The 17,297-nt window shown below is 37.2% G+C and overlaps 1 long non-coding RNA gene across 1 annotated transcript; it reads right to left on the reverse strand.

Annotated features, from left to right (window-relative positions):
- Window positions 1-10,487: 10,487 nt before the first annotated feature.
- On the reverse strand, window positions 10,488-15,732 carry LOC129926916 (uncharacterized). Its single transcript, XR_008778612.1, has 2 exons — window positions 15,601-15,732; window positions 10,488-10,622 (listed from the first exon to the last, which is right to left on the reverse strand). It is a non-coding gene; the product is annotated as an uncharacterized LOC129926916 (long non-coding RNA).
- Between the last annotated feature and the right edge of the window lie 1,565 nt (window positions 15,733-17,297).

The raw sequence follows: 17,297 nt of genomic DNA on the forward strand, positions 1-17,297 counted from the left end.
AAATCGATTTGAACTTATGTTGCTGTTGTTTTTTCCCGGTGTATTTTTATTTCCTATTGATCCTGTCTATAGTTAGCACCAGTTTATATTTTTATTTTTAGTTTTAGTTTCTTCCATTAAATGCTGCCTGCCGTCCTCCCCCGCCAACAGAAGAAAGGTGAAGCCATAGAACGACCAGAAAACTTACACAGTGAACGCCACCAGAAGAGTTCAACAATGTCGAAAGCTTGGCTAACGAGCTTGCTTTCTTTTTTTTTTTTTTTTTCGTTCCTGTTTGTCTTCCTCCGTGATGCAGGGGAGAAGGCCCGCGGGGGCCGAAAAGGTTTCAGTTCCCTGCCTCTGGATCTCTTCTACTGCCTACCATTAAAGATATACGCCGATACTAAATACACTCGTGGAAGAAGTCATTACAGCCACGTTATCGTACGTCTGAACAAGAGGCGGCCTTAGCAGGACGCGAGACACTGGGCCTTTGTCATATAGGGGACGGACAGGATTACTTAGGTAGATGATTATATATATATACCATACCGAACCTCATCGCCGGGACCCCATCTGGCCGCCTCTGCCTACGCTGTTCCATTCTTTGCCCAGGCAACTCAAAGGATAATTCGGGTTTATCTTTACAAACTCACTCTTTCTGTTTGTCTGTCTATCTGTCACGAATCTTGAACACGTCATTTCCCCCACTTCCCCTTCTCGGATGAAGTTGAAACAATAATTCATCGCCGATGCCAACACGCGAACCAACTTAAAAAAACAACAAAAAAACAATCGGTTATTAAAATTAATTAGTGGCAATAAAAATATTTGTATTTTATCTGAAAAAGGGATATACATTTTGCAGTATAGAGATGTGGTTTTAATTGCGCGATTCTTTCCCTAAAAAAAAACCTTTATTTTAAGTACTTTTAAAAAAAAATGATTTTGGATGTTTAAAAATGTAAAGCATGTGCGTCGAGCAGAGTTGGTGGGAGGGGGAGGTAATAACACAGTAAAAATAAAGGGAATTGGACATTTTCAGCATACACATTTTTCAACTCATCCGAGAGAAGCAGAATGAAGGAAAGTTTAGGACAGCTCAAACTGAACCAATAGAGAGCCCTGCGACGTCCAATCCGTCTCGAGAGACAACGAAAGTGCCTGGAGAGTGTCCTATTTAGATAAAGGGGTCAAGGCTTGCCAAAGAGTCATAGACTCTCACACAACCTTGCCAGCGCAATCGAAAGTGGAGCTAGGTGCTACTTTTGACATCAACTCTGCTACAGGGACCTGCTGGATGTTGAACAATGCCGACTGTTGCAGATAGTCATTGACTTGTAGCACCAGACCGCTGGTAGACAACTGATTTTCAAAACCTGAAATAAACTTGAATGTTGTGAACAACACTGAATATACCTTTTTATACAGTCTAGACAAATTCAACTCGAGATAGAATGAAATAAATGAGGTAAAAGACTTTGGTAATAATATAAAATGGCACTTAAAACAAAACCTAACTCAGTACAAAAACACGTCTTTTCCCGCTGGCATGAAGGATTCGTCTGGCAGACTTTGGTAATAATATAAAATGGTACTTAAAACAAAACCTAACTCAGTACAAAAACACGTCTTTTCCCGCTGGCATGAAGGATTCGTCTGGCAGACTTTGGTAATAATATAAAATGGCACTTAAAACAAAACCTAACTCAGTACAAAAACACGTCTTTTCCCGCTGGCATGAAGGATTCGTCTGGCAGACTTTGGTAATAATATAAAATGGCACTTAAAACAAAACCTAACTCAGTACAAAAACACGTCTTTTCCCGCTGGCATGAAGGATTCGTCTGGCAGACTTTGGTAATAATATAAAATGGCACTTAAAACAAAACCTAACTCAGTACAAAAACACGTCTTTTCCCGCTGGCATGAAGGATTCGTCTGGCAGACTTTGGTAATAATATAAAATGGCACTTAAAACAAAACCTAACTCAGTACAAAAACACGTCTTTTCCCGCTGGCATGAAGGATTCGTCTGGCAGACTTTGGTAATAATATAAAATGGCACTTAAAACAAAACCTAACTCAGTACAAAAACACGTCTTTTCCCGCTGGCATGAAGGATTCGTCTGGCAGACTTTGGTAATAATATAAAATGGCACTTAAAACAAAACCTAACTCAGTACAAAAACACGTCTTTTCCCGTTGGCATGAAGGATTCGTCTGGCAGACTTTGGTAATAATATAAAATGGCACTTAAAACAAAACCTAACTCAGTACAAAAACACGTCTTTTCCCGCTGGCATGAAGGATTCGTCTGGCAGACTTTGGTAATAATATAAAATGGCACTTAAAACAAAACCTAACTCAGTACAAAAACACGTCTTTTCCCGCTGGCATGAAGGATTCGTCTGGCAGACTTTGGTAATAATATAAAATGGCACTTAAAACAAAACCTAACTCAGTACAAAAACACGTCTTTTCCCGCTGGCATGAAGGATTCGTCTGGCAGACTTTGGTAATAATATAAAATGGCACTTAAAACAAAACCTAACTCAGTACAAAAACACGTCTTTTCCCGCTGGCATGAAGGATTCGTCTGGCAGACTTTAGTAATAATATAAAATGGCACTTAAAACAAAACCTAACTCAGTACAAAAACACGTCTTTTCCCGCTGGCATGAAGGATTCGTCTGGCAGACTTTGGTAATAATATAAAATGGCACTTAAAACAAAACCTAACTCAGTACAAAAACACGTCTTTTCCCGCTGGCATGAAGGATTCGTCTGGCAGACTTTGGTAATAATATAAAATGGCACTTAAAACAAAACCTAACTCAGTACAAAAACACGTCTTTTCCCGCTGGCATGAAGGATTCGTCTGGCAGACTTTAGTAATAATATAAAATGGCACTTAAAACAAAACCTAACTCAGTACAAAAACACGTCTTTTCCCGCTGGCATGAAGGATTCGTCTGGCAGACTTTGGTAATAATATAAAATGGCACTTAAAACAAAACCTAACTCAGTACAAAAACACGTCTTTTCCCGCTGGCATGAAGGATTCGTCTGGCAGACTTTGGTAATAATATAAAATGGCACTTAAAACAAAACCTAACTCAGTACAAAAACACGTCTTTTCCCGCTGGCATGAAGGATTCGTCTGGCAGACTTTAGTAATAATATAAAATGGCACTTAAAACAAAACCTAACTCAGTACAAAAACACGTCTTTTCCCGCTGGCATGAAGGATTCGTCTGGCAGACTTTGGTAATAATATAAAATGGCACTTAAAACAAAACCTAACTCAGTACAAAAACACGTCTTTTCCCGCTGGCATGAAGGATTCGTCTGGCAGACTTTGGTAATAATATAAAATGGCACTTAAAACAAAACCTAACTCAGTACAAAAACACGTCTTTTCCCGCTGGCATGAAGGATTCGTCTGGCAGACTTTAGTAATAATATAAAATGGCACTTAAAACAAAACCTAACTCAGTACAAAAACACGTCTTTTCCCTCTGGCATGAAGGATTCGTCTGGCAGACTTTGGTAATAATATAAAATGGCACTTAAAACAAAACCTAACTCAGTACAAAAACACGTCTTTTCCCGCTGGCATGAAGGATTCGTCTGGCAGACTTTAGTAATAATATAAAATGGCACTTAAAACAAAACCTAACTCAGTACAAAAACACGTCTTTTCCCTCTGGCATGAAGGATTCGTCTGGCAGACTTTGGTAATAATATAAAATGGCACTTAAAACAAAACCTAACTCAGTACAAAAACACGTCTTTTCCCGCTGGCATGAAGGATTCGTCTGGCAGACTTTGGTAATAATATAAAATGGCACTTAAAACAAAACCTAACTCAGTACAAAAACACGTCTTTTCCCGCTGGCATGAAGGATTCGTCTGGCAGACTTTGGTAATAATATAAAATGGCACTTAAAACAAAACCTAACTCAGTACAAAAACACGTCTTTTCCCGCTGGCATGAAGGATTCGTCTGGCAGACTTTGGTAATAATATAAAATGGCACTTAAAACAAAACCTAACTCAGTACAAAAACACGTCTTTTCCCGCTGGCATGAAGGATTCGTCTGGCAGACTTTGGTAATAATATAAAATGGCACTTAAAACAAAACCTAACTCAGTACAAAAACACGTCTTTTCCCGCTGGCATGAAGGATTCGTCTGGCAGACTTTGGTAATAATATAAAATGGCACTTAAAACAAAACCTAACTCAGTACAAAAACACGTCTTTTCCCGCTGGCATGAAGGATTCGTCTGGCAGACTTTGGTAATAATATAAAATGGCACTTAAAACAAAACCTAACTCAGTACAAAAACACGTCTTTTCCCGCTGGCATGAAGGATTCGTCTGGCAGACTTTGGTAATAATATAAAATGGCACTTAAAACAAAACCTAACTCAGTACAAAAACACGTCTTTTCCCGCTGGCATGAAGGATTCGTCTGGCAGACTTTGGTAATAATATAAAATGGCACTTAAAACAAAACCTAACTCAGTACAAAAACACGTCTTTTCCCGCTGGCATGAAGGATTCGTCTGGCAGACTTTGGTAATAATATAAAATGGCACTTAAAACAAAACCTAACTCAGTACAAAAACACGTCTTTTCCCGCTGGCATGAAGGATTCGTCTGGCAGACTTTGGTAATAATATAAAATGGCACTTAAAACAAAACCTAACTCAGTACAAAAACACGTCTTTTCCCGCTGGCATGAAGGATTCGTCTGGCAGACTTTGGTAATAATATAAAATGGCACTTAAAACAAAACCTAACTCAGTACAAAAACACGTCTTTTCCCGCTGGCATGAAGGATTCGTCTGGCGTACCCAGTGCGGCTTACGACACCATTCACACTGAATGCCAACAACCAATCGCTGAGTTCTTCTCACCGTCACCATAGAAACACACACACACACACTCCATAACACCAGACAGATACCCTACTCCCGAAGTTTGTTGAGAGATTGACTTTCAACAAGGCGCAGCACTTTCTTGTTTTTTTTGGTTTTGTTTGGTGCAGGTTTAGAATTGTCTGTCAGAATTGAAGATTGCTGTCGCCTAGATCCTAGCCCAAACCTCTAGCAGGTCGGCCCGGGGGGGGGGGGGCGGCAGAGGGCAGGGTTCAAACCCAGGATCATTGATAAACAAGTCCATGACGTATACCACACGACCAGACAGACACTTCCACGCTGTTTTATGACTATATACTTATTGTACTTCAGCTATTATGCAATTATTATTTGAACTGTATAATGTGTCCAAGAAAACAAAACGCCAAGTTTTTATTTTATTGCTTTGAGTTCAGGCGTTTCCTTTCCAACTTTTGTGACATGCCAACAGACGACTATAAATAGCTCATTGCGTCATCTTTTATTAATAGCGGCAAACGGTCGACTGAGTTTTATTTGGGGACAGCTAGAGTCAAGTTTACTGTGTTACATAGACATGTATCTTCCCGAGATGTTAAAGGACGCTGCCAGTGTACAGCCTCTAAAGAAAACGACAACAACAGCAGCAAAAAAAACTAGACAGCTTCCGTGTAGATAAGCACACATTACATTTCGCGTGAAGTCATACTGATCTAAAATACGCAATCTTGTCAACACTAATCTCGGATTGCTTGCGTCAACCCAGGGGCAACAACCATGTCTCACGAGTTTACCAAGAGTTATCCCCTGTTCATTTCCCCCCCCCCCCCCCCACCAACAACAGGAAGAGGGAAGATCACGCGCAGTGACTGACGCCGTCCGTGGACAATGCCATTATTGGGATTACATTCTGTCATTCAGAAGTCTTTGCCCAGAGAAATAGGAGGGGAAAAAAAAGAGGGGGGAGGGGAGGGAGAGAAGCAGAAGCGAGAGAGTGAGATGCGAATCTTTGGTCAATATCCGACAGTTCAAACTTCTTGGCCCCTTTTCAGAGCCTTCTCTTTGTGAAGAGACAACAGGCACTTTTTTTTTTTATGTGGTTAATCACAGCTTTTTACAAAGCTTATATATCAACTCACTGTCCGTCTGTCCGTTTGATAAAAAAGTTTGAACATGTTTTTTTTTTCCCTTTTCCCATTCTCGGATCAAGTTAAAACATTGCACTATTATGTATTAAGCCTGACGAGACATGAATCAATAACAAAAATAACTAATTAGCTAAATAACTGTTGGTGATAATTATTTTGTTTGATATCAAAATAAGGGGGGGGGGAATAAATGCTATTTAATGATTATTGAAAAATGTGGATGTCTGTATGGATTTAATCCCTTTATTACGATTTGACACGTTTTTTCTCCCAGAAAGGGTACTAAATCCTCTAATTTTCAGATAAATGGCAGTAATTAGCGGTTCTCTCCCTTAAATAAATTTGTTTATAAAAAGTATTCTTTTTTTTATGAGATCTATAATATTGTCTGGTGTTATAAGGAATTCGATTTTTTTTTTTTTTTTAGAATTTGTCGACTTTATTTTTAGCCTATACCGACAATTTCACAGACACCTACCCGCAGACGCACAAACACGCGGACTGAAATTGAAACCTCTTCTTCCATGGAGAGGGAAATATCGATAACACACTCATCTTTCAAAGCGACATCTCCGGAGTAGGCTACTTTGGGTGTCTGTGCCTTATGTTTCAGTGTGATGTCAACATTAGAAATAGATTTTTTTAAAAAGACAACAAAAAACAAAAAAAAAAAAAACACTTTTATTTCAACGCACTAAAAATGGAAAATAAACTGTATAAGGTAAAGTGGGGTGGATTTGTTTGCTTTTCTAAAATGTCACTTCAAAGCTCACAGCTATCACTAGTATTCAAGTATTCGTATTAGTGAATATGCCTGATAATCGTTTCTGTGTACAGACCTGATCCTCGTATCTGTATATAAAGTGGATACTCTGCATACAGAAGGTCCTCGGGCTACGTCCAGTCCGGAGTTACGACGTTTCGTGGTCCCGTCACATCTCCCGTATATTATCTAAAGCCCCGTTTCGATTTAAATGGCATCTTCTTTGCAAACTCAAACCCTATGGCCACATCACAAGGTCCTCAGGGCTCGCAAAGACCTTCCTATGGCTACATCACAAGGTCCTCGGGGCTCGCAAAGACCTTCCTATGGCCACATCACAAGGTCCTCAGGGCTGGCAAAGACCTTCCTATGGCCACATCACAAGGTCCTCGGGGCTGGCAAAGACCTTCCTATGGCCACATAGCAAGGTCCTCAGGGCTCGCAAAGACCTTTTTATTGCCACATCACAAGGTCCTCAGGGCTCGCAAAGACCTTCCTATGGCCACATCGCAAGGTCCTCAGGACTGCAAAGACCTTCCTAAGGACACATCACAAGGTCCTCGGGGCTCGCAAAGACCTTCCTATGGCCACATCACAAGGTCCTCAGGGCTCGCAAAGACCTTCCTAAGACAACATCACAAGGTCCTCGGGGCTCGCAAAGACCTTCCTATGGCCACATCAGAAGGTCCTCAGGGCTCGCAAAGACCTTCCTAAGACAACATCACAAGGTCCTCGGGGCTCGCAAAGACCTTCCTATGGCCACATCACAAGGTCCTCGGGGCTCGCAAAGACCTTCCTATGGCCACATCACAAGGTCCTCAGGGCTCGCAAAGACCTTCCTATGGTCACATCAAAAGGTCCTCGGGGCTCGCAAAGACCTTCCTATGGCCACATCACAAGGTCCTCGGGGCTCGCAAAGACCTTCCTATGGCCACATCACAAGGTCCTCAGGGCTCGCAAAGACCTTCCTATGGCCACATCACAAGGTCCTCGGGGCTCGCAAAGACCTTCCTATGGCCACATCACAAGGTCCTCGGGGCTCGCAAAGACCTTCCTATGGCCACACATCACAAGGTCCTTAGCGCTCGCAAAGACCTTCCTTCAGGGAACAGTACCAGGAAGAAGACAGAGAAAGCGATGGGAAGACATCAAAGAATGGACCGAGAATGAAATTCTATCCTAGGCAAAGGACGAAGAGTAACGGTTGACAGATCTTGCGTGGTGCCCCAACGTTGCAACAGACTAAAGGATAGGTGAAGGCATTTTCTGCAGGTTCTGCCTCTCACCTGCTCCAGTATCTCCAGCACCATCTTCCCCCTCCTAATAACTCTGCCTTTTTTTAAAATGACTGTTTCGTTTCATTACCAAACGTATTTTATCTTCCTTAATGTGTTTTCTTTTATAATTATACAGGATTGTGTTAGGATAGGATACGTGTTAGGATATGATAAATGTTAGGATAAGATACATGTTAGGATAGGATAAATGTTAGAATAGGATAAGTGTTAGGATAGGATAAGTGTTAGGATAGTATAAGTGTTAGGAAAGGATAAGTGCTAGGATAGTATGCATGTTAGGATAGGATACATGTTAGGATAGGATAAATGTTAGGATATGATAAGTGTTAGGATAGTATAAGTGTTAGGAAAGGATAAGTGCTGGGATAATATAAGTGTTGGGATAGGATAAGTGTTAGGATGGGATAAGTGATAGGATAGTATAAGAGTTAAGAAAGGATAAGCGCTAGGATAATATAAGTGTTAGGATAGAATATGTCTTAATATAGGATAGATGTTAGGATAGGATAAGTGTTAGGATAGGATAAATGTTAGAATAGGATAAGTGTTATGATAGTATAAGTGTTAGGAAAGGATAAGTGCTAGGATAGTATAAGTGTTAGGATAGGATAAATGTTAGAATAGGATACATGTTAGGATGGGATAAGTGTTAGGATAGTATAGGAGTTAGGAAAGGATAAGTGTTAGGATAGTATAAGTGTTAGGATAGGATAGGTTTTAGGATAGGATAGGTTTTAGGATAGGATAGGTTTTAGGATAGGATAAATGTTAGGATAAAATAAGTGTTAGGATAGGATAAAAGTTAGGATAATATAAATGTTAGGATAGGATATGTATTAATATAGGATAAATGTTAGGATGGGATAAGTGTTGGGATAAGTGTTAGCATAGGATAAGTAAATCGGTTAACAATGCGATGTAGGGACGGATCAATGTCGTAACCCGAGGATCCCACACCCCCTGTATAAAGTTGATACTCGTATATGCCTATACAGTTGAAACCGATAGCATACCCCGCGTGCCACATAATAATCATGGACCTCCATTCCTACTTGTTCTCATATTGTAAAGTTTGATAATGCATTGAGCCCTGAATTGAATGGTGCTTGGGTTAACAATCTACGTAACTTGTTGTATTGGATGACTGGTAGACTATAGGCATCTCAATGCCTATTGGCACAAACTTAATTAGTGTGAATTGCTTTATAACAGGGGTTCTCAACCTGTGGGTCGTGACCCCCTTGGGGGGTCGATTGACGATTTGCCAGGGGTAACCATAGACCAACGAAACTAAGGATTGTTTTTGTCTATTCTTCTATTGCTGTATGTGTGTGTGTGTGGGGTCGCTGCAGAGTGGGGGATTGTAAAAAGGGGTCGCCGAGCATAAAAGGTTGAGAACCACTGCTTTATAATGACACGACTGCGTTTACACCATTATAGTTACACATCCATTAACCAATAACTATCCCAGGAGAAGTTAACTTTGAAAATACTTCATGAATAAAATGTTCTAAAAACAAAGTTTATATTGAATGAAAATGTATCGATTATTTTCAATCAAGAAAGAATGGACCTCATTCACCAAATCGAACTGCCACGTGAGAATACTGATAAAACAACGAAAGAAAAAAAAACTATCAAGTGATAGCCATTGCTGATAAAAATTAGATCGTAATTTGTAAGGAAGAGATAGAGAAGCACATGGCTCAATGTTGTTTGTTTACGATTGTTGAATGCGTTCCATTCCTGGGTGGTTGTTTTTTTTCAGCAATATTTTTGTAGGTAAAAGAATGAAGTCATCAATTTTGCTAAATGTTAATAGAAGACAATTTTTCTAAGATTCATTTCAAAGCTTTGACTTATCAAGAAAAAGGCACAGAAGTGATGTCAATGCAAGGAATGGTAAGGTAAGGTCCACCTTCAACCAAATTCTGAGATTTATAGAAGTCTCCTTAATGAGAACAATTAGCCAGATTATCTTTAATGCAAAGCTGGTTTGGACATACATATCTGAGACCTGAAGGATTATGAAAACCACTTTTAAAAAGTCAGGTATTTATCAGATGTTTCCTCCTGAGAATTTTTTAGACCCCTAGACATCCTCAGCAAAATTTATGAAAAACTACTGCCCCCTACTGTCATCAATGTTGTCCCAGCCCCAGCTAAAACTAAACACTTAAATATCTGTTTGCATCTGCGACAGTGTGGAATGCAAGGCTTAAGAAAAGAAACCATGGAGATATGTTGTTGGTCACCAAGACCTTGTCATGGTATTGGGCTGTATGCATATAAAAATTTGACTCTTGCAGCCTTTCTGCAAAGCTAAGAAAAAATAATAAAAAAATGGACATTTTCATCTTTTAAAATGTGTCAAACAAGCAGAAGAAAAGAACTTGCCTGGTGGTGATGACCAATTTTTGCCTGGTGGTGATGACCAACTTTATCCAATAGTGTCCCACTTTTAAGCTATTTTTGTTTTCGTTTGGGTAAATAAAATTTTCCAACTGAACTCCAGGCTCACTATCAATCTGAAAAACAAAGTCAAAACTGTTTAAATCAATGTAGTTATGGCTTATGCAGTTTTAAACACAGTACATCGTCTAGTAATGAAGGATTTAATAGTTAATAATGGTTAATTAACTATTGGTAATTAATTATGTTGTTTGGTAAACAAGGGAAAGAAATCATACTTGACAGATGTGGTGGTATAAGTTGAATTAGTCCCCTTGAGGAATCAAGTCCTAAGAGAAATTTTTTTTGTGCATTTAAAAAAACAATCATGTAAACATTCCCCCCCCCCCCTTCCTTTCATAACTGTTCCAGACAAGTGATAAATCATAGCACATTGAGAAAGCTAAAAGCTAAACAAAAAAAAAAAACAACTAGTAAAAATATTTATAATTGCACAGATTTATTATCTCTAGGTCTAGGTCAATTGTATCTTATCTTATCTTATATAATACAGGCGTTACTTCAAAAAAGAATATGATTACGTCCTACGCGTCATGCATTTAGTCATGCATATTAACCAATGACTTTAATTCTGCCAAGTCACTGGTTTTCCTGGCTAGCTCAGGCAACCCATTCCATGCTCTAATAGCACTAGGGAAGAAGGAGTATTTGTACAAATTTGTCCTAGCATATGGGACGAGGAATGTGCCTTTATCTTTGTGTCTTTCAGAGTATTTTATTAAATTTTGTCTTTGTATTTGAAGATTATGGTTCAGTGTTTATATGTATAATTGCTACGTTACTTTTGAGCCTTCTTTCCTGAAGGCTTTCTAAATTTAGTGATTTTACTAAAGGTGTTACTCTAGTCATATATATTATTACATAACTGATTCAACTTAACTGATACAATTATGCTTAATATAAGCTTTGTTTTTTTTTTTATTTTTCTTGTTACTTATTGGCCTCTTCAGCTGAAGAATGACTCTGGCTCATCTCATAGAGCACTGAGGCCCATGTTCCACCTTGTGCTGTCCAGGGCTATGTCTTCCCAATAGTAATCAGATGAAAGCCTGGCCATTAGCTATGGTCAGAACGATGCCGCCCACACAGCAGTTCCCCCTTTCCAAGCATCAAATATGTTAAATATATAAATTTGTTTTTGTATGTACATGCCTTTGTGTGTGTGTGTGAGAGAGTGTGAGTGTGTTGGTGAGTGTGTGTGTGTGTGTTGATGTGAGTGTGTGTGTTGGTGTGTGAGTGGTGTGTGTGAGAGTGTGTGAGTGGGTGTGTGTGTGTGGGTGTGAGTGTGTAGGGGTTAAGGAATACCCAAATCCAGCAGTTCAAAAAGAAACATATTGAGCAGGTGTAAATAACACTAATAATGCAGATAACATTGTTTGAATTTAGTTCAGAAGTCACTAGGTATCCTTAAAATTAAATCTTAAAATGTTCAATGAGACTTAATTAATAAAATTACATTCAAAATAATGGAAATAACATGTATCAATTTCAAAGCTTTGTGTCCCATGGTAGATTTAACAGATTTATTTTAAAAGTCTTTCTGTAAATGTGATGTATGTATGAGATTCGCAAGACAGAGGAGTAGCAAACATAACTGGTGTAAGAACACAAAAAAAAAAAACACAGTGATATATGATATAGGCCTATATATATAATGTACTCATAATGAAAATATATTTTCAAATAATGATGAGTGTAAGCATTATAACCTAACCCAAAACATCTACACTATATTATGAATAGTTACTACTGAACTATGCTTCTAGAAAATGCTATATTGTTTTGTTGTGGCTTTTTCCTATATGGGATGTGTGGCTGAGAGGTGAAATCCGTTTGGCTACCTAGCAAGGGGGGGTAAGTTTGAAACCTGTCTCAAATGGTTCCACAACAAATCATTCACAGACTATTCTTTCACCCAACATTTTGTTCACTGACAACTAGTTCACTGACAATTCATTCACCAACAAATCGAGAGTAACATATTGTTGTAAATTCAAGGCAGGCACTCTTCGAAAGGTAGGAGGTAATAATAGACAATGTATTTATTATAAGCTATCAACAAATAGTTAGACTTAGACTTCCACTATCAAGTCACAGGGAGTAATGCCCTAAGTTCTAAGGTCTTCCAAACAGTTAGCTAGTATCACACAGGACATCACTTAGCCCCAGACTGTTCAGACTCCCATAACTTCAGCAGATCTACAACAGTCTTTCTTCCTGTAGAATCAACATGTCTCTTAGTACTTGTGTTGAATGGTGCTCTAATGCGCACCATCAGTGTGGCGCGGGAGGCACCATCAGTGTGGCGCGGGAGCGGAGTTACAACAATATTGTTAATATTCACATTGAGTGTTTGATTGGTTTCCATTAAATACATACTGGAAATGGATAAATTATAATTTTGGTTCCTATTATAATATTGATATTGCAAGAGTGACACAAGTCTGGGCTTAATCAGAGTTTCTATGTTAATTTCTCTAAAGCATGTGAACAGTATGTGATAAAAAAAAAATTAAACTTTAAAAAAACAACCTGCGACCTTACAACAAGCTAGCCGATCAATTTAAATGGACCCTGACTTAATTTTAGGCAACCTTTTTACTTGCCCAAGTACATTCATGTGGTCTTGTATGCCCCAGCCTGTCCTTATCATTCTTTCATCTGGTCCAGATGTTTAGCATGATACCTATTCCATCATGCTGTTGGGGTAAATCCACTTTAGGGCCTTCCTCTACCTATACTTCTCTTTTTTTTTATTTTCCCAACAAGATGGATACTTCAGTTAACACTTATTTGAGTGACAGACAGAATGGCAGCTCTGGAAGTAATGAAACTTTATTGGACATGGAATCATTATCCTTAAAAGGATTTAATCTGTTAACATTGAAAATATCTACTAGAGACCAGTATTATACTTTTTAAAATTGGATCTAAAAAAATTTTTTTTTAAGTCTACCAAAAATGAATTACAAATACAACACCATGAGATAGTTTGGTTCCAGATCAAAAATTATAAATTCATTGTAAAAACAACAACAACAACAACAAATGTTTTGATCAATTAGTTTGAAATCCAAGCAACCAAATTAGCCTACCAACGAGAACATTAGAGATCAGAACAAATTTTAAAGAAATGAAAATAATTGGCAAATATATATTTTTATAACAACAAAATCTTTAAAAGGTGAAAAATATGTTACTATCCAGTGATCAACTTGTCGGTGAAGAAATTGTTAGTGACCCATTTGTTGTTTGAACCATTTGTCTATGAACTGTTGTCAAAAAAACAAGATGTCTGTGAACGAGTTGATGGTGTTCCCATCTCAAACAGAGTTATATTTGCTAAGGATTATTACCAAACTAAAAAAATCTACAATATACTATGAATAGTTACTACTTAAACTAAGCTTCTAGAAAATGCTTTACTATTTTTCCTATATGAGACCTGTAGCTGAGAGGCAAAATCTACTTGGCTACCTATCTTGGAGGCTGGAGTTTGAATTCTGCCTTGAGCAGAGATATGTGTTTGCAAAGAGCCAAAAGGTAGCACCAAAACCTACTCCCAGATAGCCCCTCCCCAAAAGATACTGGGCCCGAGAGCACTGAGCATGATTATTGCATGAAAGATGCTGTATACAAAAACAATTTTTTAAAAAAATTAATAAAAACAAGGACACAGGCTCAAGTTGTGTTTTAAAATTTTAGATTTAACAAATATGCATTAAGTATAAAATACATTTTTTCTTGCCTTCAATAAAGCAAATGTATTGGTTATATCATCAAATTCAATCAATTTCAATTTTCACTTCCAAACTAAAAAAAAATGCTAGGTCCCTTAGTAGATGTTGCCCCATCGTTGATCAGAGATATATGTAAATTCCTTTTAATTTGCTGAATCATCTAACAAATACTGAAATATAGTACAGAGTTTTTAAAGTGTATTTCTCAGGTTTATAAAAACATTTTCTTCATATGAAATTATTATATAAAGCTGAGAAGCTCTAATAGAGTTTTAAGTTCATTTTTTTCTAATGTGGAGTAACATCTTGCAGTCATATATTTCAGTATAAAGTTCTGTGTAAAGTTTAACAATGATTTTCAAGATAGTTATTCTCATTTTCCTTGTTTAATTCCAGTTTGAAACTAAGACCACTTAGTGGTGTGAATCATGTGCTTATTTCTTGCTAAGACAATCAAGGCTTGCAACCATTATTGGTATAGGTCGTGCCATATACATGGCGCACAGCACATCGAATCCCGCCCACTTGCTACAAGCTGCTGAGACCAGTTTTAAGCACAGAGAAATTCTTCATATTCCTATTCTTTATAGAATATAGACTCTAATTACTAATTTAACTAACACTAATATAAATATATTAATATACATATAAAGAACTAGATCAAGATCTAATATAGAGTCTAATTACTAATTTGACTAACACTAATATAAATGATATTAAATAATAATTTAATTTGTCGAGCGATGTTAGTGCTAACAATCATATTCATGATGTAGTTCAAAAAGCTTACAAATACAAGGCGTTGTCATTCATTGTGATAACATTATTTAGAATCTAGATCTATATTAATATGGACAGTCTAACACTCTTGGTCATTTAGACATTTAAGTTAATTAAAGAAGGCAATAATTTTAATAAATATAAATATTATTATAATATATGGTCAATATACATTATATTCTAGACTGTCACTGTGTCTGTAGACTTAATTAACTTAATAAATAATTAGATCTAGTATAACTAAATAAGACAACAAGTTAATTATTTATATTAATAAGACTATTGTATTCTTTAATTAACTTTAATGTCTAAATGACCAAGAGTGTTAGAGACATTAGTGATTAGACATTATAAAAAAATGATTATTATTATTATATTAGATTAGAGATTGATAATGATTATCATTCATGAAATTGAAATGATTGATATATTAAATAAATAGATGATTAGATCTAGATATGCAGATAAACAATACCAATGAAACTTAGATCTAGGTCTTAATTATAGTTCTCACATAACAGATCTAGACATCTATATGCTGCAAAATGTAATATATTGTTCGTGTATTTGATTTTGGAACCATTGAGTCCATTGCCATTGTCTCAATGATGACTAAAGTCGTTGTTTTCCTTAGCATCAAAGGGAGACCACTGTGATCGTTAGAATATATTTTAGATATTGACCCATGATTGACCTAGATCTAGAATATTTCCACCATGATTTCCACACACACAAACACAGTTCGCCTTTTAGGACCAAATAATTATTTCACATACCTTATTTTATTTAGGTTTAATAACCCATCAAATACATTTAAATAATAAAATAATCGTTTATCAAAATATGCCTAACAGAATAAATAATAATAACTTAAAAAACAAATTAATTTCTCGGTAAGACAAAAATGTTGATCATTTAGCATAATTCAACGAAATAATAATACACTTACATGAATATAGTCTTAGTGCAACGCTTCTACTAGATCTGAAAGTCAATTAGACCTGTCTTATTGTTATACAAGAAAAATTGCAATGAAACAAAACAGGATTGCCGCCCAACCTTATAGATCTAGATAAAACAAGCAATTCGGACTGTCGCCAGAGGCGGCTTTAGAAGTGTGCCGGACCCTGGGTGTCATATCAAGATCGCGAATATTTGTCTCCATATCTTTGCGTACTTTGTGGAAGAGCGGGCTATGACGTTTTCTAGCTGTGACTCAAAGAAAAGAAAATATTTGGTCCATGTGGTAGTTTTCACTGTTGCAATACTGAGGCCATGGCGATCTGTGAGGCCTTAAAAATCAGACTCTTCACAGTTTCGTGGTCACTGACTTTTAAGCCTGTAATATAGGCTAATCAAAGTCCTGGCCGTGTCCCCCCCCCCCCCCCCAATCTGTCCACCAATGAAAGATACACTGCTTTCCCTAACCCGTAAATGTGCATCTGGTGATCGAAGCTTCTCGCACCTCAAACAAATAAAGAATTGCTTGAGGTCAGCAATTCACGAAGATAGATTGAACAACCTGATTTGAACCTCTCAGACCCTAACTCAAATGGAGTTAGTTGATTATGAAGGAACCTCTGAAACTCAATAACTTAAATTTTCCCTACACATTTCTCAACATCTATTCACGTTTACCGCTTTAGTATCTTTAAAGATTTATCTGCTATTATATTATAATCTACAGACGTTACTTCAAAGAAGAGATAGTAACGTCCTGAGCGTATCCTTGTCAATGTAGAAAGGGCAGATAACTTTGATAAATGAAGTCATGACACACTCTAGTGAACAGGTCAATTAAAAATATTCATTTTATTTAATCAATTTTTTTCACGTTTATTTCATTTAAAAATTGATATCAAAAAAAGATATTTTTTTTATTATATTTATTTCAAAATATTGAATTTTTTGTACTATTAATATATTTGTGAATTTAAGAACGTGGCAGCCGTGCTTCTGTATCCCATTAGTTGTGGTGTAGGTTAGAGCAGAAGTTTTCAAACATTTTTGACCCGGGGACCGTTTTATAAATTCAAAACTTGCCCCCGAAACCTTAAGTGAAAAATCTTTTAACGAAGAAAGTATTTTTATTGTATACAATTTTTATATTTCTGCAGACCCCTTACAGCTGTCTCAGAGACCTCTGCAGACCACAGTTTGAGAAACACTAGGTTAGGGACACTTATAGAGTAGTATTCACAACACTTATTA

Source organism: Biomphalaria glabrata, chromosome 6 (assembly GCF_947242115.1).
Source record: "Biomphalaria glabrata chromosome 6, xgBioGlab47.1, whole genome shotgun sequence".
NCBI lineage: Eukaryota > Metazoa > Mollusca > Gastropoda > Planorbidae > Biomphalaria > Biomphalaria glabrata.